Here is a 27,374-nt window from a genome sequence, read left to right as displayed (position 1 = left end):
ATACCCAAAGTGGCAAGCCCCATTTGCGCCAAAAAGGTAACCTCTAACCAGCTAGGAAAGGTCCTATTACTGAGATAAAGTCAGAGCCATATGACTCTCCCGGTTGCACTATCAGTCCCAGCTTTTGCCGACAGATAAGTCCTTATGGAGGGCCGGGAGCAACATGAACAAAGGTCATTTGCACTTTCGCCCTATGGAACAGTTGTTATAATTCATGTTTCTCACTTTGTTCCATAGTATCATTCATCAATATGTATATCAAGTTCAGTTAGAGCACTAGCAATCTACCCATATGCATTTAACCCATAGGAGACAAGAAATATGATAACAATCACTAGGATGTCCTTACGGGTATCAAAATTAGACACATGCAAATGAGTAATTGATTAGAGTAAAATAGGACATCAAGGAAGGCCCATGTTATACTTGGCTTGGTTCACAAACTCGTGCTGATCCTGCTGGTCGTCGAAGAGTTCTTGGTCTCCAACGTTTTCCTCACCGTCTGAACGCGACCAACACGGCAACATACAACATTCCAATAGCATTCATACAAAGCAAACATTCCTATCATTAGAACAGTACACCAACAGTATTGAATTCAAGATAAAATGTCTGTAAAACTAATCCACGTTTCGCTACGATCACGTCAAAGCGAAGTTCACGAAAAACGGAGCTAAAATGCGATAGTAATGATTAAAACGGGTTTTCCTAAAGCCATATATTTAATTAAATCTAATCATGAAATTAAAAAGTTCCAAACTTGACTAACAGTAGCTCCAACATGTAGCTTATGAAATTACGAAGCTAACGCGATTTGAATGGATCAATTCGGAGCTAAAACGACAATTTTATAAGCGAAACAGTTCGAATGGCATTTCTGTAAATATTGAAAGCGTACTTTTGACTTAAACAGTGAAGTTTACGCTTTCCAAACGGGATTGCGCATTCGGGGAATTACGCCTTGGACTACGGGTTCAATTCGGTGAAACTAGGAGGGCTCTTTAGCAAATCTACCCGCGAAGGGGTATCGGCCTACGTGGGCCGTCGATCAAGCAACGGACGGCCTGAAATAGATGGGAGGGAGAGAGAAAGGGGCGCCGGCGGCCAGAACAGAAGCTTCCGCGGCGGGGCGCCATTACCGACGACGAGAAGCTCGTCGGCGCGCGTGGAACAAGGCCTACGGGCCACGGTGTTCCCAACCGAGGGCACCGGGGAGCTACGGGGGTTCATGCGACCTCGTTCAGGCCAAGAAGGTGGCTGGAGGAGAGGACCGAGGCGACGGTCGCCATGGCCGGCAGCGTGGAGCACAATGGCGCACGCAAAACAAGCCCTAGATGCCATGAAACACCGAATTGAAGGCATGGGGGGGGGGAAGAGGGGAGCACGGCGACGCTCACCATGGGGGAAATGGAGACGGAGGCGGCTCGGAGGAGGCTGTCCGCGCAGAGGGGTGGTCGGCGGAGCTCAGAGACCTCGGGGCGGCGGTTCTCTCGGGCACGGCGACGCGAGAGGGAGCGGGGAAAAACAGCAGCGGATGCGGGGACGGCCTCGGCTTCCTTTTGTAGAGGCAAGGGCACGGGGAGGACGCTCCCACGACGCGGAACGTGGGCACGGTGCGGTTGCGGCTGACCGGCGCAGGTGCGGGACGTGCGGGAGGAAGGGGCGGCTCTGACTGGCGGGCCCGGGATGGCAGCTGCTGGGCGCGGGACGGCGGCGGTTGTGCGTGGCCGGGCCAAGGGAACGACGGCGGTAGCTGGGCCGACTCCTTGCTGGGCCGCGCGAAGCTGGCAGTTGCGGTGCGCAAGGGAGGAGAGGGGAGCTGGGCCAGCGCCAGGAAGGGCCTGCGGGCCGAAACTGAGGAAGGGAAGGAATGGAAGGTGTTGATGCAAAAGTGATCTGCAAACACAAAGGGCTAATACCCGAATCGATATCCAAAGCGTGCCAGTCGATTTGACCTGCTAATCGACAAGGATGAAGATACGAACACTTTGGTCCTGACAACAGCGATACGCCCGGAAGTCACGGCCAAGAGGTGCTCACGCGGAACTCGAGAATCGCCGAAGATCGCACTGAAACGATGCAGCTCGCCGAATCAATGAGAACTCGTAAAAAAGGAAAAATATGCAAATTGACGAAGTCGCCGAAAAGTAAGTAGATGCAAATAGGAGTAAAAATTGGTTTTGATATTGATTGATATATCTATTACATTGCCCCTTACTCCATATTTATACCCTGATCTAAAGAGACACAACCAAACACAACTAGGACACCAATCCCATATCTAAGGAAACACGTGACTCTTACATGAATCATACCCTAACAAATATAGAAAAGGAAATCAACTCCTATCTATTTCCCTGTCCGCCTCAATTACGATGGAAATCTCACCGTCCTCCTTCCCATCGGCATACTCCCTATTTCATCGGCAGTAGTCTTCAAGTCTTCCTTCATCGGCATACTCCCTGTTTCATCGGCAGTAGTCTTCAAGCCTTCCTTCATCGGCATACTCCATGTTTCATCGGTAGTAGTCCTCAAGCCTCCCTTCATCGGCATCGACAATAACACCTCCAACCTCATCGGCAACGCCCGAGTCCAAATCAACCTTTCCATCGACCATCACCAGCTATCGGCAACCATCTTTACAAACTGGCTTTCATCGGCTATCAAAGTATTCAATAACTTTCCCCTTGCCGATTAGTCCACTCCGATTATTTTGACACGTGCAAAAAACGGTGTCAACACATGCCCCCCAATTTCGGAGTATAAAACCATTAATGCTCCGAAATTTACTCCAGATAACGCTTGCCTTTGCCCGATTACCGTAACTCATTCTCCAAGCCAAAACTTGATTTGTTATCAAATCCAATCAAATCTAATCTTGATTCACGCACTTCAGTAAATATCGCACAATCGCCAACCACTCTTGCCTTGATTATGGTTAAGATACCGAAACAATAACCCATCGGCAAGATCTTAACATGATAATGCTGCCATTTTCAGAATTAAAATATCATGTATCGATATCCCCTCCAAGTCATGATTACTTGTCATCAACTCATCTGTACAATCCCCTGATTATCGCGCGAACAGTTACCATATCCCTCTGAACCGCCTTGACCTATATGCGCGCGTCATAGAGATAAGTCCAAAATACCCTTATTCTGGGCGGCTTATAAATAGATTTCTCCGGAACCCTCATTTTCTACCTTCAGCCTCCAATCCTTGGCATTCTCTCTCTCCGGCGGCGACTCCGACGAACAACCGCGCGACCTCAACCAACAAGAACCCTTCTCCGGCGCTAACTTCAAGTTTCCGGCTCGTACCTCCACCTTCCTCAAGACAATGGCCATCAACTTCGACGTCCCCGCGGTTCGCTCCACTTCCATTACCTTTTACTTTGATCTTTTTGCAAATTCATTCAGTTGGTGATTTTTCCTTTCTTCTGTCTTCTGGATTCCATAACCTTAGGAACTGCGCAACAAATTAGTTATCCCAACCGATCAGCCGCACGTCCAATGCCTTGGACCAATGGGCAACCCAGATCCAACCGATCTGATCAATGCAGAGGTTAACAGAATCCCCTTTAGAGCCCAAAATTTCTCTCTAAATTTGTGGAAAGACACATTCCGATCTTGGCCCAAAACCACCAAAGGGTGGAAAGATTGGTACTTGAGGGTTAATAGATCGATGCAAGTATACTGGGCACAACGAAGGTTAGACCAATGCATTAGGCTCTCTATTGCCGATATGCAGAAAAATGAATCAATGATAATTGCAGCTGCTTATTTCTGGTCAGACACGACCAATACTTTTATGTTTGGACATGGCCCAGCTACTCCTACCCTTGCCGATATCCACATGCTTACTGGCTTGGACATCTCAACTGCCGATAAAGGCTCCATCTATGGTAGAAAGTCTGAATATAGGGTGAATACCCGTAACATCGGCGGTTGGACAGGATACATTCAAGAATACCAGAAAACCGGGACACTTAGCCAAAGGGAACATGCCACATTCCTGAATATGTGGTTAGAAAAATTTATCTTCTGTGGTCGATCAGTAGGACCAACCAACGCCTTCCTCCCTGCAGCTGAACTTTTGGCTAATGGCGTAAGGTTTCCTCTTGGCCGATACCTTCTGAGCTCCACTTATCATCTTCTTCATCAAGTGTCTCAGAAACTTTTGCTTGGCGAACCCATCGGCAACCTGGGAGGCCCGTGGTGGTTTATCAACATGTGGCTGAATGCCCATATGCACAAACGTTTGCAATGGGACTTTTTTGCTCAACAATTCCCACGAGAAATTGCTGAAGACTATGTGCTTGGGGATGATGAATCGGCAACACGCTCACCCCTCAATTTTGGTGAAGCCATAATTGTCCTTCCTGGAACAGAAGCCAACGAAGACCAAATCGGCAGATTCTTTCAAAGCTTCTACAATGGTCTTTCTCATGATCATAGGGCCTGGGTGCCTTATATTGACGAAGAAAACAGATTCCCCCTTCTTTTCAACTTTGCCGATGACACTCTGAATCAAGATAATGAGCTCATGATGGCTATCATCACTCCCAGGGCAATTCCAGTAAACACATTCGGCAGCGGGAAAAACACCAACATTACATATGAATTTTACAACCCATCGGCAGTATCCCGCCAATTGGCTTTTGGGCAACTGCCAATCAAACTCTGCTTTGCCGATGTGATCAAACCCAGGGAAACAATCACCTGCGGAACAGATTGGAACAAGGTAGTACAACTCTCCCCCGATGCCGATACTACAGATGTTGATATATCCACCTGGACACCAATATCTTTCATCACCGAGTCATATAAGCAATGGTGGCGAGAGTGGAAAGAACAACTGTTCGCAACTTCTGCTCACACATATCGGCACATGATCGACCCTGAATATGCCATCCCTGACGACGCGGTAAGTTTCCTTTAACTCCCTTCTGCTTTTCCCTTCATATATCAGTAACTGATTCTCTTGTAACAGGTTAACAACCCAGCACCATCGGTGAGCAAAAGTGGGAAACCCTTCAATCTCCGGCCTGTTTCCCCAACATCGCCCATCGGCTACAACGCTCCCACCTTAGCCGCTTTGACCCACCAGAAGATTCGTACCAAGACCATCACTTCTAAGTCCAAATTGGCTACATCCAGGGCTACTCCATCGGCCGCTGCTACAACCTTGGTCAAAGCATTTAAGGTAACAACCTTGTTTATTTTCACTTATGCCGATCACAAACTGTATTAACCTTAATCATCAGGGGGTAAGAACTGCTACTGGATCGTCATCGGCAATTCCGCCGATATCAAGCACCACTTCTTTCGATGAACCTTCAGAGGTAGCTTCTTGACTTTACATTTTATCTGTTAAATATCATATCTTACACTTGTTTTGCAGCAACAATTGGGTACATCGGCAAACGTACCAGATGTCCAAGCTTCACAACCAACAAGTGTCGATGCCCCCCAGCCAATCGTTGCCGATGCCCAAGCAAAGCGCAAAGCTTTAACAGATACTGAAGCACAGCCAAAACGACAAAGGTCTATGCCGATCCCTACATCTGCCCCAATGTCATCGGTCATCATACCTCAAGAGCCCACCACCGATGAAGTCACAGAGGATATCCCATCGGCAAGCTCAGCCGATCCCCCACACGACATACTCTAGGTTGCTTCCTCGAGTCAAGCACAGGAAATTGCCTTGAAACAGGTAAACCAATCAACCTAGCTGATTTTACAATACTCATACTTACCCCTAACTGATCTCCTTTTCTTTCTCTCAGGAACAAGATTCCCCGAACAGCCTATTTTCCTTTGCCATTGACATTTCTGACGACGATGGAGAGGAGACAAGTTCTTCCCTTGCACTGGGAACAATATCGGCAGAGACTAAATCCAAGTTGGAAACCCTCCTGAACTTGCTACAGCAAGGTACCGCCCAACTGGTAGATGACTCGGACCCCGCAAAGGCAATTTTCAAAACAATTCGTGGCCAGGTCCCTGCCGATGTTGAAGAAGTACTCTTCCCAGCAGCTCACTTAGAAAGCCGCCAACTGCAATATCAACGGGCTGCTCAGCGCATTGCCGATAGAGCAGCTCAAGCTCAACTCAAAGAAGAGATGCTACAACTGAAACAAATCGCTGACGAGAAGCACAAGGGCATCGTCAACTTGCAGACTTCGGGTGCTGCACTTAAGCAGAAAATCTTGGATCTATCAGCAAGGAAGATAGCTCTATTGGCTGAATTGAAAGAAATCGATGCAGCCTTAACTCATGCTCAACAAGAAGAAAGCCAGCTACCCAATGCCGTCAAAGCCCTTCAGCAAGAAAGAGATATCCAAGCTCGCAAAGCTTTAGCCATGAAGAAAAAACTCAAGCCTGTGGAGGGTGCTGCCGATGACAACATCAAAGAAATGGAGGAAGCCGACCAGATTCGCCTGCGTGCGATATTAGCTATCCAATCCTTGTTGAACGTGTAATCTTATTTATTGTATCGGCACTTTATGAGACATTGACATCCTTGCATAATTCTAGCCGATAGTACTGTTATCGGCACTTATACTTTTATGCATCTATCCAGATACTAGGGTAATATTTCTTTAAATATTTTCCATTTAACGCTCTGGGAAACACAACCCCTTCGAGGGTTTCTAAAATATATGCATTACCAGGAACAGACTGATTTATCCGATATGGACCTTCCCAATTAGGAGACCACTTTCCAAACTTTGAACTTTTAGTCCCAATCGGTAAAATCAATTTCCAGACCAGATCTCCATCGGTAAACTCTTTTACTTTCACCTTCTTGTCATACCATCTAGCTACTCTTTTGTTATTTTCTTCGATACTAACTAAAGCCCTTAACTGATGACCCGCCACATCTTCCAACTCATCCTTCATAAGAGTATTATAATCATCGGCTGTCAGCTGATTTTGAGAACGTATTCGTCTAGAGCCAACCTTAATTTCCCAAGGCAATACTGCATCATGTCCATATACTAACTGATAAGGTGTTACTTTGGTTGCACCATGACATGACATCCGATATGACCACAAGGCTTCATTTAATACTGTATGCCACCTCTTAGGATTTTCTTCAATTTTGCGCTTAATGAGTTTGATGATCCCTTTGTTAGAAGCCTCAGCTTGACCATTAGCTTGAGCATAATATGGAGAAGAATTTAAAATTTTAATTCCCATACCTACAACAAACTCATCAAATTCTCCTGATGTAAACATAGTGCCCTGATCGGTAGTGATAGTCTGAGGAATACCAAATCGGTAAACAATATGCTCTTTCACAAAATCAATCATATTGACCGATGTCACCTTTTTTAAAGGAATTGCCTCAACCCACTTTGTGAAATAATCGGTAGCAACCAGAATAAATTTATGTCCTTTACTCGATGGCGGATAAATCTGACCAATGAGATCAATAGCCCATCCCCGGAACGGCCATGGTTTGATTATAGGATTCATAGCCGATACAGGCGCTCTTTGAATATTACCAAACTTTTGACACCCCTAGCATCCCTTAAAATATTTAAAACAATCTTCAAGAATAGTTGGCCAATAGTACCCATTCCTTCTGATCATCCATTTCATCTTGAAAGCCGATTGATGTGCCCCACATACTCCTTCATGAATTTCACCCATCAAGCTTTTCGATTCATCATTGCTAACACATCTAAGTAAAACTCCATCTATAGTTCGATAATATAATTCATCATCGAGGAGCACATATTTGGTAGCTTGGAACCTTATACGTCTCTCAACCTTTCTATATGGATCCTTTAAATAATCGACAATCTCTTTCCTCCAGTCATCGGTATCAACTGCCGATGTTAGCACTTCCTGAATAGGCTGATACCCTGAAGCATGCTGAGCTAGTCGATTAGCTTCCTCATTATGCAATCGAGAGATATGTTCAAGACGAAAATCTCTAAATCCTTTCAACAATCGCAAACATCTTTCATAATACGAAATCAAAGCTTCACTTCGGCATTCATAAATTCCAGCCAATTGATTTATAACTAGCATAGAATCACCAAAGATTTCAACAACATCGGCACGTATCTCCTTTAACAATTCTAACCCTTTTATCAAGGCTTGGTATTCAGCTTGATTGTTTGTCGCTGTAGCAACAATCGGCAATGAAAACTCATACTTTCTTCCTTGAGGTGAAATTAACACAATGCCGATACCTGCTCCTTCACCACATGTGGACCCATCGAAGAAAAGTGTCCAGGGAGCAATCCCCAGAGAGTCCACTGTATTACAATGCTGAGTGACAAAATCAGCCATCACTTGCCCTTTAACTGCCTTAGTTGATTTGTAGCGTAGTTCAAATTCTGATAATGCTAAAATCCATTTGCCGATTCTACCACTTAATATCGGCATCGACAGCATATACTTGACCACATCGTCTTTGCATATGACCGTACATTCGGCAGATAACAAATAATGCCTTAATTTGACACAAGAAAAGTATAAACACAGACACAATTTTTCGATGGCCGAATACCTCGTCTCAGCATCCACTAATCTTCTGCTCAAATAATAAATAACACGTTCTTTCCCTTCAAATTCTTGAATAAGAGCTGAACCGATAACTGTATCATCAGCTGACAAATATAACCTGAAAGGCTTCCCATGTTGAGGTGGAACTAGCACTGGAGGATTTGATAAATACTTCTTAATTTCATCAAGGGCTAATTGCTGTTCAACTCCCCATACAAATTCCTGATCAGCTTTCAATTTAAGTAGTGGGCTGAAAGCCTTGATCTTACCCGACAGATTAGATATGAATCTTCTAATGAAATTAATCTTACCGATCAAAGATTGCAATTCAGTCTTATTGGCAGGAGCAATCACCTTGTTAATTGCATTAATAGACTTCCTACTGATTTCAATGCCCCGCTGATGCACCATAAAACCCAAGAATTGTCCTGCCGATACACCGAATGCACATTTATTAGGATTCATCTTCAATCCATGCTTCCTTGTGCACTCCAGTATCTTTCGCAGATCGGCTAAATGTGCTGTGATATCTCCAGACTTAATCACTACATCATCAATGTAGATCTCCACTAATGTGCCGATGTACTCATAAAAAATAAAGTTCATAGCCCTTTGATAAGTAGCACCGGCATTTTTCAAACCAAACGTCATGACTATCCACTCGAACAACCCCACATGACCTGGACATCTGAAAGCAGTCTTGGGAATATCTTCCTCAGCCATGAATATTTGATTGTAACCTGCATTACCATCCATGAAGCTGATAATTTGATGTCCAGCCGCAGCATCAATCAACAAATCAGCAATCGGCATTGGATAGCCATCCATCGGTGTGGCTTTGTTGAGATTCCTGAAATCAATACAGACACGAACTGGCTTCATCGGCAGTAGTCCTCAAGCCTCCCTTCATCGGCATCGACAATAACACCTCCAACCTCATCGGCAACGCCCGAGTCCAAATCAACCTTTCCATCGACCATCACCAGCTATCGGCAACCATCTTTACAAACTGGCTTTCATCGGCTATCAAAGTATTCAATAACTTTCCCCTTGCCGATTAGTCCACTCCGATTATTTTGACACGTGCAAAAAACGGTGTCAACAGAAGGAAATTTCCTTTTTCTTTTTATAAATAAAATTTTCCAACCTCATTTTCAAAAGGTTTTTAAAATCTTTTAGCACTTGAAACAAAACCACCCTTCACAGAAATAAATATACAACAGCATGAATGCATCAACATGTTTCTATCCTTATATTTATTTTTAAAAAATATTATTTCCTAAATTCAAATTCCCACAAAATGCCAAATTAATCACTTTTCTCCATTTTCAAAAATATGCAAAATTTAGGGTGTTACAATTCTACCCCCCTTAAGATGAATCTCGTCCTCGAGATTCGGACGACGTCGACTGAGAGATAGGGATACTCCGTCTTTAGATTCTCCTTTACTTCCTCGTGTAGTCCCATCGTCTTGATTAGGATCCCACTTTCTAATGAAAATTCCTTACTTTATTGGTCATAAGGAAATTCTTCCACCAATCTTCAAAACATGAATGATTCCGGTTAAGTTGCCCGAACTTGGAATACAATTCTTGATCCTTGGTGTCACCCGAACCTTCTTAGCACAACTCCCCATTGCTAAGGGCATCGGTCATGACTTTTGCTTCTCCAAGTGATAGCACTTTTCCAAGTCATAATCAATTTTCATTCCAACGAGGATATCACCAACTCAAGACCAACTTAGTGAAGATGTCCTGTAGATTCTTGATCCAAACTAACTTAAAAACTTCTCCAATAGCTCTACCAAAATCTTAATGATCTTGGATAAACCTTCGTTGAACCTTTAACCAAACCCCATTGAGACTCTGAGTTTCTCTCACATCTTTGGGTACCACCTCGCTTCCGCTGCGCAAACAAGAACGTAGGACACTTTAGCTTGCATATTCTTCCACTTGGCTACCCCCCTTAAGATAAGATAGACTAGGGGACACCAAAGTATAGCTTACATCTACTTCTTTTAGATGAGCTAACTTGTATCAAGATGTTCTGACATCCCGACGATACTCTTGTGTAAGGGCAAGAAACCTTCCACAACCTCCTTATATAACACTTTTCCAAAATCTGCAGTTAACTTGGTTGAAAACAGTACACAACAGAAACTACTCCAGATTCCAAACAGCATAGATGCATCGTCTTGTGATTTCCGTATCTCCATAATCAAAATAGCTATCAAGGTGATTCTTTCGCTCAGAGAAAGATATTGAAGTCTACTATTGTCCAGAATTTTCTCATGGTTTTTGGTCATCCAACATCAGAGATATAAGCCGAAGAGTGTAGACTGCTCTGAAAAGACAGGATGAAGAGAACAGAAGAAAACCATAACCTGACTATTTGTTTCACTAATCCTTATACCTTAGGCCTATAAACTAAATGAAATTGTGGGAACACCCAACAAGATCATTGCAATCATTACAAAGATTCGAAACAATCATAAGCATAATGACAACTCAACAAACAATAAAGATGCACAATTCAATCATTGACTCAACTTGCGATACTATCGTTCTCATTGCACCAGGGATAACAATCCTAAGACTTATATTCAGATTACGTAAGAAGGTGATGAAGAACAGTTCTAAAAGCATATCAAATCAAGGAGTAAAGATGAGAACAAGAACTTCAAAATAAGCAGCAAGGTAGAGATGAATAGCAAGGATATAGTAGAGAAGAAAATATCAAGGTTCATAGAGCAAGGGTTTTTGTAGCAACATCTAAACCCTAAAGCGACCAGTTTCTAACTAGGCTTGCGTCCTACAGTCAATACGGCTCTGATACCAATTTGTCACACCCAATTTTAAGGATAAAATTGAATGCATAAAACTCGTGTGTGCCCAGGAATCAATCACACACACAAGCTGACAAATTACATATAGTATCATCACGGTGTCATCATACATCAGAGTTATAGTAAAACTTAGTCTTATACATCACAGCAGAATAGTAAAAAGATAATAAACCCTCGAGGCCATCATCATAGGGAAGGTCAACTGGTTGACCACAAGCCTAATAATCCTCCGGGAAATCCTCATACCCGTTGTCATTTGTTACCCATCCGGGATTTTTATCCAAGTAAAGAAAATAAGCAAGTGTAAGTACATTCCGTACTTAGCAAGCTAACATGGGGTTATGAAGCTCAAAAAGGATAGACTCTGGTTTACTGCAGTTAGCATTTTTAATAGGTCAAGCTTTTATTCTCAAGTATTATCAAGTTATGCTTAAGCTCCCATTTAATTCCCATAAGAACATATATCAAGGTCAGGTTTACCATATTTCATCATAGCACAACTTAAATGATCATCATCAAGTAACCAGTTATTCTGTGAGTTTTCCGGGCCGCTCGTAACCGTGAGCACGGCTGTTATAATAGTTTGTTACCCTCTGCAGAGGTGGTGCACATTCACCGCGAGTCGTGATCCCCATATGCCCGGGTTAATTACTCCCATGTCACTACCAAGGTGAGCGGGCAGGGTACACTATGAAGCCATTTCATAGGTTTCCCTAACAAGTTAGGGCCGCTAGGTTTCCTTGGCAGCCAGATGTAGGGACCCCCCTTTCCTATGGCACAAATCCATCGCGGCTATACTCATAGGAACAGAGGCAGCCCTATACCCAAAGTGGCAAGCCCCATTTGTGCCAAAAAGGTAACCTCTAACCAGCTAGGAAAGGTCCTATTACTGAGCTAAAGTCAGAGCCATATGACTCTCCCGGTTGCACTGTCAGTCCCAGCTTTTGCCGATAGATAAGTCCTTATGGAGGGCCGGGAGCAACATGAACAAAGGTCATTTGCACTTTTGCCCTATGGAACAGTTGTTATAATTCATGTTTCTCACTTTGTTCCATAGTATCATTCATCAATATGTATATCAAGTTCAGTTAGAGCACTAGCAATCTACCCATATGCATTTAACCCATAGGAGACAAGAAACAGGATAACAATCACTAGGATGTCCTTACGGGTATCAAAATTAGACACATGCAAATGAGTAATTGATTAGAGTGAAATAGGACATCAAGGAAGGCCCATGTTATACTTGCCTTGGTTCACAAACTTGTGCTGGTCCTGCTGGTCGTCGAAGAGTTCTTGGTCTCCAACGTTTTCCTCACCGTCTGAACGCGACCAATACGGCAACATACAACATTCCAATAGCATTCATACAAAGCAAACATTCCTATCATTAGAACAGTACACCAACAGTATTGAATTCAAGATAAAATGTCTGTAAAACTAATCCACATTTCGCTACGATCACGTCAAAGCGAAGTTCACGAAAAACGGAGCTAAAATGCGATAGTTATGATTAAAACGGGTTTTCCTAAAGCCATATATTTAATTAAATCTAATCATGAAATTAAAAAGTTCCAAACTTGACTAACAGTAGCTCCAACATGTAGCTTATGAAATTACGAAGCTAACGCGATTTGAATGGATCAATTCGGAGCTAAAACGACAATTTTATAAGCGAAACAGTTCGAATGGCATTTCTGTAAATATTGAAAGCGTACTTTTGACTTAAACAGTGAAGTTTACGCTTTCCAAACGGGATTGCGCATTCGGGGAATTACGCCTTGGACTGCGGGTTCAATTCGGTGAAACTAGGAGGGCTCTTTAGCAAATCTACCCGCGAAGGGGTATCGGCCTACGTGGGCCGTCGATCAAGCAACGGACGGCCTGAAATAGATGGGAGGGAGAGAGAAAGGGGCGTCGGTGGCCAGAACAGAAGCTTCCGCGGCGGGGCGCCATTACCGACGACGAGAAGCTCGTCGGCGCGCGTGGAACAAGGCCTACGGGCCACGGTGTTCCCAACCGAGGGCACCGGTGAGCTACGGGGGTTCATGCGACCTCGTTCAGGCCAAGAAGGTGGCCGGAGGAGAGGACCGAGGCGACGGTCGCCATGGCCGGCGGCGTGGAGCACAATGGCACACGCGAAACAAGCCCTAGATGCCATGAAACACCGAATTGAAGGCATGGGGGGGAAGAGGGGAGCACGACGACGCTCACCATGGGGGAAATGGAGACGGAGGCGGCTCGGAGGAGGCTGTCCGCGCAGAGGGGTGGTCGGCGGAGCTCGGAGACCTCGGGGCGGCGGTTCTCTCGGGCACGGCGACGCGAGAGGGAGCGGGGAAAAACAGCAGCGGATGCGGGGACGGCCTCGGCTTCCTTTTGTAGAGGCAAGGGCGCGGGGAGGACGCTCCCACGACGCGGAACATGGGCGCGGTGCGGTTGCGGCTGACCGGCGCGGGTGCGGGACGTGCGGGAGGAAGGGGGCGGCTCTGACTGGCGGGCCCGGGATGGCAGCTGCTGGGCGCGGGACGGCGGCGGTTGTGCGTGGCCGGGCCAAGGGAACGACGGCGGTAGCTGGGCCGACTCCTTGCTGGGCCGCGCGAAGCTGGCGGTTGCGGTGCGTAAGGGAGGAGAGGGGAGCTGGGCCAGCGCCAGGAAGGGCCTGCGGGCCGAAACTGAGGAAGGGAAGGAATGGAAGGAAATTTCCTTTTTCTTTTTATAAATAAAATTTTCCAACCTCATTTTCAAAAGGTTTTTAAAATCTTTTAGCACTTGAAACAAAACCACCCTTCACAGAAATAAATATACAACAGCATGAATGCATCAACATGTTTCTATCCTTATATTTATTTTAAAAAAATATTATTTCCTAAATTCAAATTCCCACAAAATGCCAAATTAATCACTTTTCTCCATTTTCAAAAATATGCAAAATTTAGGGTGTTACAGCGGCCTCCCTCTGGGCAGCTTGCCGATCCGCGCCTTCTGGCCCTCTCGGAAGATTTTTTCCGGGATTTATAGCCCGCGAGTCCCTTCGAAACGGGCAACTCGAAATCAATCAAAACATCAAAACAAGAAGGAAAATGTCACGAAAAAAAGAGGCATACCAAATTGGACAGCATCGCGGCATGAAGGGGACCGGGCGTCCCTTCGAGGGAGTCTTTATCCCTCAACTGCAGCACCCGATCGAGACAACTCCAGACTTCATCCTTTGGCAACTCCTCCAGCGACGCGCGGTCGGGATCCATCGGGCTGGAGTATTCCCACATCGGCCGTGTTCTCTCCGCCAACGGGGCGACCCGACGGCGGAAGAAGGTATGGAAGACCCACAACCCGTCGAGGCCACGCCGCATGAGCCTCCCAAGCTCCGTCTCGATAATCTCCAACTTGTTCTGCCGACCGGCAGGACCCCACGACCAGCTTTTCCTCCTCTCCGGCCTCTCCCCGGTGAACGTCGGGAATGATGCCTCCGTCGGGTTCCTGATGTAGAACCACTCACCATGCCACCCCCGATTGGAGTCACAGGGGGAGTACGCGGGGTAGGGGACCGACGGCTTCGGCCTCTTCTGCAAGGCAAATCCCCCAACCGGCGTGATTCTGGGCGGCTTCCCCTCGGGCAGGGCTTGCCCACTGAAAATCCGCCGGAAGAGGTCCAGGTGCGGCTCCATCCCGTGGAAGGCCTCGCTGACGGTGACGAAGCCGGCGATGTGCAGTACCCCAGTTGGGTTAAGGTGCTGCAACTCCAGGCCCCACTCGTTGAGGAGCCCACGCAGGAACCAGTGCGCGGGATACCCGAGCCTGTGCTCGTGGAAGGCAAGGAAGGAGACGACGTCGTCAGCCCAGGATTACAGAACAACCTCCCCCGGTGCAGGAGCCCTCCAATGCGCCACCTCCTTCGATGGGAGCAGCCCCTTCTCGGCGAAGGCGGTCAACACCTCCTTATCCACGTTGGAAGGCCTCTAGTTCGACATCGTACCTCGGATTTACGAATGAATTTGTGAGTTTTCTTCTCCCTCGCTCTACCCTCCTCTGAAACTGGACGTAGGCACGTTGCCTGAACTAGTATAAATCCTATGTCATTGAGTGCTAGGCCACATCCGATCACAGCGCACGGCAAAACTATAAATATTCACTTGTTGGTCACTTTTCGTACCGACAGTTTTGTTTTGTGGTTATCCTATGAGGGAACACTAAAACAAAAACATAAAGCAAACGAAACATAGAACGAAATTCACAGTTTATATACACCACCATATATATACATGACTTGACAAATTTGTTTCTTTTCTTGAAATAGGCAATGATGTTGCTTTCCAAGGTATATCCCAACCTCGTTGAAAATTCAAACGGAGATGGATGGATGTTTAATGCTGTTGATTGCCTACTTTCATTTATGGTATGATTCTATAAAGCATTTATTTAGACTGAAATATTTATTTGTCAAGATCATACAAAAAAAAATTACTGATCGAGTCTTGCATCAACCCCATGGTAAGTGAACACATTAGAATATTTTTTTATTCGTAATCGATATTTGTTAAGGATATGAATGTTGACGCATAACCAAATCTTCTATCCATATTATTTATGCCGTGCTAACTGTAAGGATACGTTAGCAAACGAATATGAAAACAGTTGATTTTTTATCTACCAGGGTGAACTGTTAGACATGCATAAGTCATATCCCCATTTGAAACAAAATATCTACCATTCTCATGGGCATCAAAATTTTCTCCTCTATCACAACTTTGTTTAAGTTTATTTAACAAATCACAATCATATTGTTATCATGAAATGCCCTAGAGTCATGAGAATGTTGTTTCCAACAAATCAGTACTTTCCTTGAATACGTACCTACCTATAATTTGATTCGCAATACTTATTTTGTCAGTGGGATCATGAATGAAAAAGAATTTCATCCTTGGTTTGAACTAAGTCAAACTTTTGTAAGTTTGACTGAATTTATAGCAAATAATATCAAGATCTGTATCTCCAAAGAGGTTTCTCATGAAAATATATTTGATTATCCATCTATAATACTCATTATGCATCATAAATATTACTATTTTTTTATATATAATTGATCAAAGTTGCGATGGATTGACTCCTCAAAAAGCAAGAATGACATTCTTTTTGGGAGCATATTATTACTAAAAATTCTTTATAAAATGTAGCTTTCATTTATTGCCTATTTTCATTTATAGTTGGACTTTATGCACATCAATCTATGGTTAGTTTGACTTCTCTATTAACACAATTTATATTCAGCTTATTTTGTGGTAGAGACTTTAGGATTTAATACAATTACATTAGTAGTTTTATTTTTTCGAATGCAATATTTCACTAATAAAAGGCTCTGTTTTCATCTACAGAACAAAGATGGTTCAGTTTGTACATTTGAATGCCAAAGAACTTATTCTTGGCTAGAGGTGAGTATGTTTTGCGAAGTTGCATGCTGTTGAAAAAACAAAAATAGGACTTTGTAAGAATGTTTACATCTATGTGCAATAATGAAAATCAGTAGCGTATCATCTTCTTCTAAAATGTCTCCAAGTGAGAGCACGGAGTTTATGACCAACTTGATTTGCTTATTGTTTTGGAAAGAAAAGTAGCACATAACCTCTTCAAAAACAAGATAAAAATATTCGATAGTTATTTTGCAATATTGGACTCGACCGGTTGGGAAAATCAACATAATGTTTTATCTCTAGAGCTCATCAATACACATTTTGATGCGAAAAAACTTGGTAAGCAAACACCTGTAGGTCGGATCAAGCAGTTTATGAGCATCTCATAAATAATACAAACTACCCAACAATATTGTTCGTAAAAGTTGTCATTGCATTTTGATAGAGGTCTGGTCATGCCACTACTACAAAAAGCATCGGTAGCAATGCCACTTTTTTCTTAGGGGCGGCTCAGTTTAAAACCGCCCCTACAAATGGTTCCCAAAACGAGCCGCCCCTACAAATGCATTTGTAGGGGTTGCTAATATTTTCGGCCGCCCCTAGAAATGGCCTGCGCTGAATAGTAAAAATTACGTATTGAAATTCAAAATTTTCAAATATCCTCGGATGGAGAAACGCCAAAACAAAAGTTATAGATCTCAAAATGTTATACAACTTTATAGTTGATAACTTTTTCATTTAAAATCATCTTGTCAAGGAAAACTACGTTTGAATTTCTCACATTTGAAATTTGAATTTTTCAAACGACCTCGGATGGAGAAACAACCAAAACAAAAGTTGTAGATCTCGAATAGTTATACAACTTTATAGTTGATAATTTTTTCATTTGAAATCATCTACCTAAGGCAAACTACTTTTGAGTTTTCTAAATTTAAAATTTGAATTTCAAACGACTTCGGATGGACAAATAAGGAAGTTGTAGATCTCGTAAAGTTATACAACTTTGTAGTTGACAAGGTTTTCATTTGAAATCATCTAGCTAAGGATGATTAAGTCTAAATTTCCTACATTTAAAATTTGTATTTTTTGAATGACATCGGATGGAGTAACGATCAAAACCAAAGTTGTAGATCCCAAAAAGGTATACAACTTTGTAGTCGATGATATTTTCATTTAAATTCGTTTAGAGCCTTGGGTAGGTGCGGTGTCAGCCGGTGGTGTCCCCGGGACCTCCTCCAGCACGAGAATCTCCTCCTCGTACTCCTCGACGATCTCCTCGAACTCACGATCGTTTGTGGTCTCTATCTCCACCAACTCGTTCTCTACATGCATGCGACGATGATGCAACACTTAGCATCTAGGCAACAGCAACTCTTAAAATAACAATACGCATACTAAGCTATTAAACTAGCTCTAATGACTAAGGTACTAAGCTAACTATCAGCTCTATCAAATCAAGTGTCAAGCTTACCATAACAAGTGCTTAATTTCCTAAATCAATGTTACGCTCTTATTCATTTTAAAGGTTTAATGGATATGTAGCTACCCTAATAAACAGCTATATTAGGGACACAAAAATTACAGTAAGCACATAATAATACAATGAAGCTACTGTAAAAATTTCAAGATTAAACCTATCACCAATTTACCACAAATATTTCTACAATAATTACCCTAATAAAATTAAGCACTTTCAAACGATTTAATAGCCCTTAGTATCAACACAGATATGCATGATCTATCTATACTACTAGGTAGATCATAATTTTAGGAACCTAACAAAATTTATTTCATAATTTTTGGACACCTACACGAATTTATATCAATTATACAAATCTATCTCAGAAATTGAAATGAAAAAACTATTACTAATTCCTAAGAAAAAGAAAAGGCGGATTCAACTGCACGGCCCACCTATGCGTGGCCCGCGCGACGTAGCGCGCGCAGCGGCCTGCTGAAGCGGCCCACGCGACGCTAGCCCACGGCAGGGGAACCCCGCGCGTGTTGGCGCTTTTGCAAAATAGACCTCGCACTTCTCCTGAATTACAACTAACTATTTCCCCCTCTCTCAAACCTTCTCACTTAACCCCCTGGCTTTCCTAGAATTCCCTCGCACGCACCCTCGGTGACTCAGCGCACGGTGGCGCGGCAGGCGGTGACACAGCGCTGCCGCGTCGACTACCTAGGACCTGCACCAACCCTCCTAACGGGTCGGTCACCATCTCCAACCCGAGCGACTACGCTAAGTGGCAGTGCGGGGTAACATGACTTGCTAGGGAAGGCAGCAGTGGCGCGCGGCCATCCACGATGGTGGCGCCACTGTTTCGGCGAGCTGGGGCAGCTACAGACCTAATTGGTTGGCGCGCGAGCATCAGGAGGCTACCGTGGACCAGGCCGAGGTGACGGTTGGAGCGGAGGATGACGGAGAAGGGCTGGCCACGTGCGGCCGAGCCATGCGGTGGCGCACCGCGGTGGCACGGTCGCGTAAGCGACGACGGGGAGGCGGTAGAGGTTCGGCTATGGCGCGCAGGGCGAAGAGGGGATGAAGGCGAATCTAGTGGTGCACAGGAATTGGTTCGGGGTGAAGCGATGGAGGGCTGCCCTCGGCCATGGCCGAGCGTGGCCTTATCGGCATGGCGGCGGGGAAAGTTCCAAATTGGAGCTTGTCCGTGCATGATTCAAGGCTGGGTGGGGTCAGGCAGCGAGAGAACTTGATGATGAAGCCATGGATGCGCTGAATTGAATAGAAGTGATCGCTCGATGCTTAATTTGACGGCGACAGAGAGAGACGGGGCGCGATAGGTGGGCTCCGCTCAGGCTCGCCTTGGTGGGACATGGTCAGCGTGATCGTGGAGGCACGCGCAGACGGTACGGACAAGCGCGCGCGTCCACGATCGGCGCAGCACCATAAATGACAAGGCGACGGCGAGCTCGGCCACGTGAAAACGGCAGTGGTGGCCTCGAACCAGGCCAGCAGCAGCACAGAGGTGTAGAGAGAAGCGCGGACATGACGGTGAGGTGACGGCACCAGTAGAGGCTGCGTCGCGGCACGGGGCGGGTCGGCAGTGCGGCAGCGTGGCGGGGTCGGTGGCAGTACCGCTTGGCTACGCAAGCAGCAGCAGCGGCTCCGCGCGCCAGAGGCTAGTGGTGGCCAGGCCATAGCCAGGCCAGAGCAGCCGTGGCCAGCCACGCGTGGCAGCGCGCGCACGACCAGCGCATGACGCCGTGCGGCTGGGCGTGGTGATCGCGCTCACCCGGCGAATAAGCCCAAGAACGTGTCATGCATGAATTTTAAAGCGTCTATAAAAATTAAATCATTGTTTTAGGAATCAAACCACCTTCACCATGCTCAAGAGGGCTTATCAGGCTACCAACTCGAGCTGAAACATGACACCACTTCTTAACTCGATTTCACAAAATAAATTGCCAAACATGGCATTGTCTTGCTGTCTTGAATTTTGATTCCAAGTTCCATTTCAAGGATGTAAAAAATGTTAGCTAACGATGTTATTTTTCTACAGCAAGGATTTCATTACCATCTACAAAGTTCATATTCCAAACTTTATTTAAGTGCCACATATATGTTCTATAGTATTTTTGTTCAATAAAAATTGGTTTTAAACCCTACTTGATACATATGAATCATGGAATAGCTTATCATTTAACATTTTTATTGATCATCTAAAGTTACAAAAATGTTATCTACACATTCCATCACATGCATTATCACATAAACATGATGCTCATGACATAGTTTAGTAGTTTGTTTAGGGCGTAACACCGAGGGTGTTATAGCATGTAGCTATGTGAATTATAGATAATATAGTAGAGAAAATTAGTTATTATAATGCCAATAGTAAAATTATAAATGACAAGAGTAATTTTAAAAGTGTAAATGACCAAAACCTATGAAAATTGCATACATAAGTGAGTTGCAACATCACTACCTTAAACACAATTATCTATTAGTTCAAAATATTAAATTTTTATCAACTAACTATAAGAAAATAAACTATAACGACTAAGCTATCTTATGATTACTACTACCTCTATCTCCCAAGATTCTTTGGAACACATACTACACTAATTATTTTCCAACATAGCGATAAATTCCCATTTTTAAGAATCTACAACTACTATTCATATTTCAGTTAAATTTCTCCAACATTTCTCCTCAAACATATTATTTTCATTGAAATAAAACATCATCAAATTATGAGAAAAATATTTCTAGAGAACAGAACTCTGTACAACTGAACTCCCTTATTTATTTGCTTTGCACATAATATAATTCATTTCTCTTCTAATCATGGAATATTCCTTTTTCATTACATTAAAAACTCTAGAAAGTATTATTTTCCATCATATATTTTTTTGGCCAGACACGTGGCCATGACATTATGAGGAATTTTCAACAAATGACAATGAACAAATCACACATCTATCTAATCTTTAAATGGATCATGGAATTTACTACCATAAATCTCTTGCACACCTGATTGTCATTTAGCTTTACAACAATATTAAATGATTCAACATTACTAGAATCTTCCTTATTAACACCACTCACATTTCCATACCACCATGTATCTTGAAACAACTAATGAAATAATGGGTGCCAGTTTGACCTAGCTTCCTTTGCCTTGGAATCTCATTTTAAGGTTCTGTGCATACAGGGGGCGGATCCAACGGTGGGGCGGGGGGGGGGGGGGGGGGGGGGGGGGGGGCTCGAGCCCCCCTACCCATACCGGAGCAGTGGAACCCCCTGTGGAGTACCCATGAATTTTTAGGCAAAGTTCTATAGTGCAGGGGGCTGAGACTTAAGATCGAGCAGTAGTGTTGTTCAGCCCCCCTGAAATATTTCCTGTATCCGCCGCTGCATGCATACATTTCTCCCTGAAATCTTTCCCATGCTATCCTGCATTCATGCATGCCATAATTGAGCCCTCGAATTCCTCTCTGATTGCTTGCACACATGTCCCACTTTGGAGTGATCCAAACTTAGGTGCTGAACTTACTCAAACTATAATAAGTTACTCAAATGTAATCAGTTACAAATGCACACCTCTAGCAAACTCAAAGTTACTACTCCAAAATCAAAGATTATGGTTGTCTATAACATAGTTTCATTGTTAAAAACACTAGATAAAAATCATGGTTTGAGATGAAAAAATTGTCAGGATGAATCCAATCCAACGATAAATTTTTTTGAGGCACAATGTGATCAAATTTCACTGCTTGGAGATTCAAATGCCATAAGATTTCTTGTGTTAAGGAAAGAAGAAGGGTTGCCACCAGAATTTACTACTTGGCGATACAAACCAGTGGATTTACTCCATATGTGATGATTTACAGCTGCCCATATAGGTTTATACAGTTGTAGAGGTTAATTTTTACGGTTGAGATGAGTGACTTTATGGATGGGGATGCCGAGGTGGTATATAGCTATATATGAACATAGTTATATGAATATAGGCCACAGGTGAATTCAGAAGCTAATTGGGACATCATGAAAAGTTGAAACATATATTCAGACTAGGGGTAAAATTAATGGATCACAATTTTACTAGGTCAATGGGTATTGTTGCTTAGCAAAAAAAAAATATTTTGTTACTCTATCACCTTATTTTATGGAGTCCATATATAGCACAAGTTATCAATAAAACCACAACGTATAGCATTGTTAATAAATATTCAAAATTATCACGATGTTAGCCACTAATAATGATATTGAAAATAACAAAGAAAAAGTACTTTTTTAGGAAACAGGAATGAGTACTTTATATATGCTGATAATATAGCTCCATGTAGACTGACATTTGTTTCATTTGGCATCCTAGATTCTGAATCCTTTGGAGAGTTTTCGAAATATTGTCGCCGATTACCCGTAAGAACAATGACGACTCTTCTAAATATGAATCTCATGTTCCATTTCAATTTGTTTTGAAAACTAAATCACTCAATTCATCCATTGGCAGAACGGTTGAATGCACATCCTCAGTGTTGCAGGCTTTGATATTATTTGGGGATTTTAATTCAGAGTACCGCAGTAAAGAAATAAAAGAAAATGTTAACAAAGCTGCCATATTTATTGAGAGCAATCAAAACAAGGATGGATCCTGGTTTGTATGAAAGCATCTTCTATTTTGTATGAATTATCTTTTTTTTGCTCTATGTCTAATAATGACTAAATAAGCAATTACCTGCAAGGTACGGCACTTGGGGAATATGTTTTGTCTATGGGACCCTCTATGCGATAAAAGGCTTAGTTGCTGCTGGAAGAAATTATGAGAACAATATTTGCATTAGGAAAGCATGTAATTTTTTGCTCTCAATACAACTCAAAACTGGTGGCTGGGCAGAGAGCTATCATTCCTGTGAAAGACAGGTGAAGAACAATATTTCATTTTACATAGATCTTGTCATCAGTTACTTAGCAACAGCCATGAACTCATATGTATAGAGAGCACCCTATCAAAGAAAGAGCCTAAGACATATGCGTGTCTATTCACAAGTTTTGGTTTCAATATGCATAGACATATTCATTTCGTTACTACAAATTACAAAAAGATGAGTATTCAATTGTCATTAGGTCTGTTTGGAGACGTGTCACACACACACACACACACACACACACACACACACACACACACACCCCGCATGGGAAAGGTCCCAACTAGGAATGGGTGGGCCGAGCCTGCTGAGGAAGAGACTCAAACTGGACGAGGTACATGGACTACTTCGAAGACAAGATATCGACTAGATAGCCTTGGGAGCCAAGAAAATTGTATTGGTCCACTCAATCTGATAGGATTTTCCGTAACAAACTAGGAAACCATATGTTGTTGATGGAGAACAACTTAAATACAAACCATTTTAACTGAATTAACTAAAAATGAACAGTAAAATAGGAAGCAATGAGATGAGAATCTATGCGAAACCAGCCTTCTGTCGTTTCACACGCGTTTGTAGAAACGGTGAAACTTTTTGGTTACAAATCACTTGCTGGAAAGACCATTTGGATGTGATTCAGCTGATTCTCACTAGAAACTAAAACGTTTCTTCTTTCCAAACGCACCCTAAATATGTCTCGTGTTTTACCCACACAAAAAATTGATCTACTTGTCGGACAGAAAATCCTATAACACACGCGCACGCACACACACAGAGACACACACACAAGCCAGCCACAATAAATTATTCTATAGCCACTTTGAGTTACCATAACAGACTGTAGTAATTAACAAGATTACTATAACTCCTCCTAAATGATTTACTATAATATATGCTAAATATCACCATGAGTTATAGTAACACATGTATTGTAAATATGTAATCAAATTATTGTAAAACTAGTACTCCCTCCGTTCCAAATTAATTATAAGTCGCTTTGACATTTTTTATACATCCATTTTGCTATACATCTAGATATAATAATATGTCTACATACATAGCAAAATTGACGAACCAAAAAAGTCAAAGCGACTTATAATTGAGGTGGCCATAGAATAAGTTATTCTATGGCCGGCAACAGGTTAGCCTGAAAGAGTTCTAAGTGCAACCATCGAAGGCATTGAACTAAGTTACCTAGCATTTTCAAAGTTTGTTAACTCATTTACATGGATTTTTCAAAATACTATCAATTTCCTTATAGCTAGCAGTGATCCTAATCCTAGAAAACACTTGTTTTGATGATGCGCAGGTCTATGTAGAGGGTCTTAGCACTCATGCTGTACAGACTGCTTGGGCGATGCTAGCTTTGATTTATGCTGGACAGGTTTTATTTCTTGATCACATATATGTCATTTAGTGCATAGGACTACTCCCTTGTTACAAAAACAATGCAATGTATTTATATGTAATCAATCATCACAACATTTACAATTTTGCAAATACCTCGATGTGTTAGGTTCATCTCCTCAAAAATATTTTCGTAATGATATTGGTTTACTAGATTCATCAAATAAAAATATGTTTGTGTTTTATATCATCTTGGTATCCAAAGCATCACTGTCGACTACTAGTTGGAGTACCATTAATTATTTATAAATACATGTTGATTGCATCCACCTTTCTATTCTAATTTGTACAATTAGATGGAAAGGGACCCAACGCCATTACATCGAGCAGCAAAAGTATTGATTAATATGCAACTGGAGACAGGAGACTATCCTCAACAAGTGAGTTTTCCAAACATTGTTATGATGCAAAAGAAAAAAATGTACTCTCTCTCATCATAAATATAAGTCTGTTTAGTTTTTCCTAAGGTCAAAGTTTTCTAACTTTGACCAGCAATGCATAAAAGTTTGTATGATCACGATTGCAGAAATATTGTGCTGCTAAAATCATGTAATTTCACAATGTATAATGCTTTTCATTTAATGTTATTTATTTTTGTAGACATACTAGATGAACTTATATTTATGATCATCGGTAGTATGAGCAATCTATTTGTTATGTCTGAGCCCAACTATGTGCCCCTCTTCATTTTGAGAGAACTCTACTTAGGACCTGTTTGGCAGGGCTCCAGCTTTGAAAACACAACTCCAGAGCAGGTGCTCCACCATGGAGCAGCTCTATGGTGGAGCTGAGCTCCCACCAAACCGTCCGATAGAGCTCCAACTCTGAGATGGATTCATTTGTAATTTTTGAAACACAAATAGGGACTAAAATAAAAAAGCATCTCCTTCTTCCTCTACCATGCGGCAGATCGAGGAAGGGGACGTGCTCGAGGATGCCGGGGCCAGCGCGGCATGGGGAGGGCCTCACCGCGGCCATGCGCGAGGCAGGCGCGGCTAGGCCCGAGGCTGCCACAGCTGGAGCGAGGGCGCGTGGCCGTGCCTGAGGCCGGCGAGACCAGTGTGAGCTCGGTGCCCGAGCGTGAGGCGGGGTGGGGCCGAGGTCGAGATGTAGAGTGCGAGGCGAGGCGGGGCTGGGGTCGCCACGGCCAGCGCTGCCGGCGGCATGGCTAGCGTGGCCGGTGGCGGCCATGTCTGCCTGGGCAAGCACGCGCTGAGGGTGCAGGGACGGGGCGAGCGAGCGAGGTGTCGGAGGAAAAAAAACAAAGAAGCATGGACTGTTCATTTTCCACTAATTAGTGGCAGTGGTAGTTAATTTCCACCAACTTCACAAAATTAGAGTTTTTAGAGCGCCGAATCCATGGAGCACCCCCTTACTGATTCCCTATGGCCTAGACAAGGTGGTGTTTAGTCTTATTTTGGTGATCCTATGCAGAAGCTAGGTATTTTCATGTTTATTATTCAATTAACCTACTATCACATTCCTAGGTAATGGCCTTTTAGATAGCTGTATTGGTTAAGTTTCAATGATGGGTGCCTTTGAGATTTCAATCAATTGCATTGTGTGTTCTGCATATATATAGTAGACAGGTCATATATACACTATTATATGTTTAGCTAGTTAGTTCCTACATTGCATGTTCATAGTTTCATTTTGTGCCTATATCTTATTGGAGATATCTCACTCTAGAATTATTACCTTCTAAGAGGAAAAAAGTGTCGCCATTACATTTCCCATAACCTACCATCACTGACCATTTCTTTTGCATTTTGATTATAGGAACATGTTGGCAACAACAACTCCTCTGTTTACTTCAACTACCCCAACTACCGTATTTTGTTCCCTGTTTGGGCTCTTGGAGAGTATCACCGCAAAGTACTTGCCAAGAGTAATTGAAGGGACCCCCATGCAATGCAAAAATATCATATGTAGTATTATGTCACATATTAAAGGAAAATTATATTGGAATCAATAAAACCACTTGTATTTTCTATCATGATATGTAATTGGGTAGCCACATACAAGATTGCAATGGGCCATGTAATCATGTATAAGTATTGATTATGATGTATGCATACTATTCTGAACACCCCGATCACAAATAAGTAACAATTCGATTTGTGTACAATCAAATTATCTAGACTTTGAAACGTTTTGGGTTTAGCATTTGCATGTGTAGCGTTTCCTCCACAAATAATTTCAGAACAACATATATTTTATATACTTCATAAACATGGTGCCACATGCATGTAATACTTTGGCCCATTAGTGTCCTGGATTTGGGTCGTTATTATGGAAAAGTGTAAATATGCAGTAGATCCTAATAATCTATTAATTGCTTCATGGTTTCTGTTCCATGTAGAATAAATTGATAGCCTTAAGACAGAGATTATATTATTAAGCACTGCATCCTTCATAAAAGCAGTAGGAACAATGTTGTAACAACAACAACTGCAGGACTACTAAACAGTTAGGTGCTTCCAGTCTATAACTCTATATTGATTTCAGATTTTGGTCTCGTGCAACTCTTTGTCATGATTTGTATAGAGCAAACTCTGCTTCTAGCTTTCTTTTTCCAAGAACCGGCAATTACACATCAGTAGAGAGTTCATTTTTACGTGGCATCATAACCACACTACCTCTTTCTTTGTCAAACACTCAACCTATAAGTTCAAATTTGCATGCAAATTACAAATCAAAGGCGACATCACCAGAATATTATCTCTTTCAATAAAGTGTAATCTAGTAGATAAGCCATAAATATTGGCCATAAGCTGGATGTCATGGGAAGTTTTA

At 42.8% G+C, this 27,374-nt stretch overlaps 1 pseudogene; it reads left to right on the top strand.

Moving 5' to 3' along the window:
* The window catches only part of LOC136504565 (achilleol B synthase-like), an 88,876-nt pseudogene extending 62,374 nt beyond the window's left edge, over positions 1-26,502 (top strand).
* The last annotated feature ends 872 nt before the right edge of the window (positions 26,503-27,374 follow it).

Source organism: Miscanthus floridulus, chromosome 14, assembly GCF_019320115.1.
Source record: "Miscanthus floridulus cultivar M001 chromosome 14, ASM1932011v1, whole genome shotgun sequence".
NCBI lineage: Eukaryota > Viridiplantae > Streptophyta > Magnoliopsida > Poales > Poaceae > Miscanthus > Miscanthus floridulus.
The sequence above is the reverse complement of the archived record's forward strand: the minus strand, read 5'-3'. Positions and strand labels throughout refer to the sequence as shown.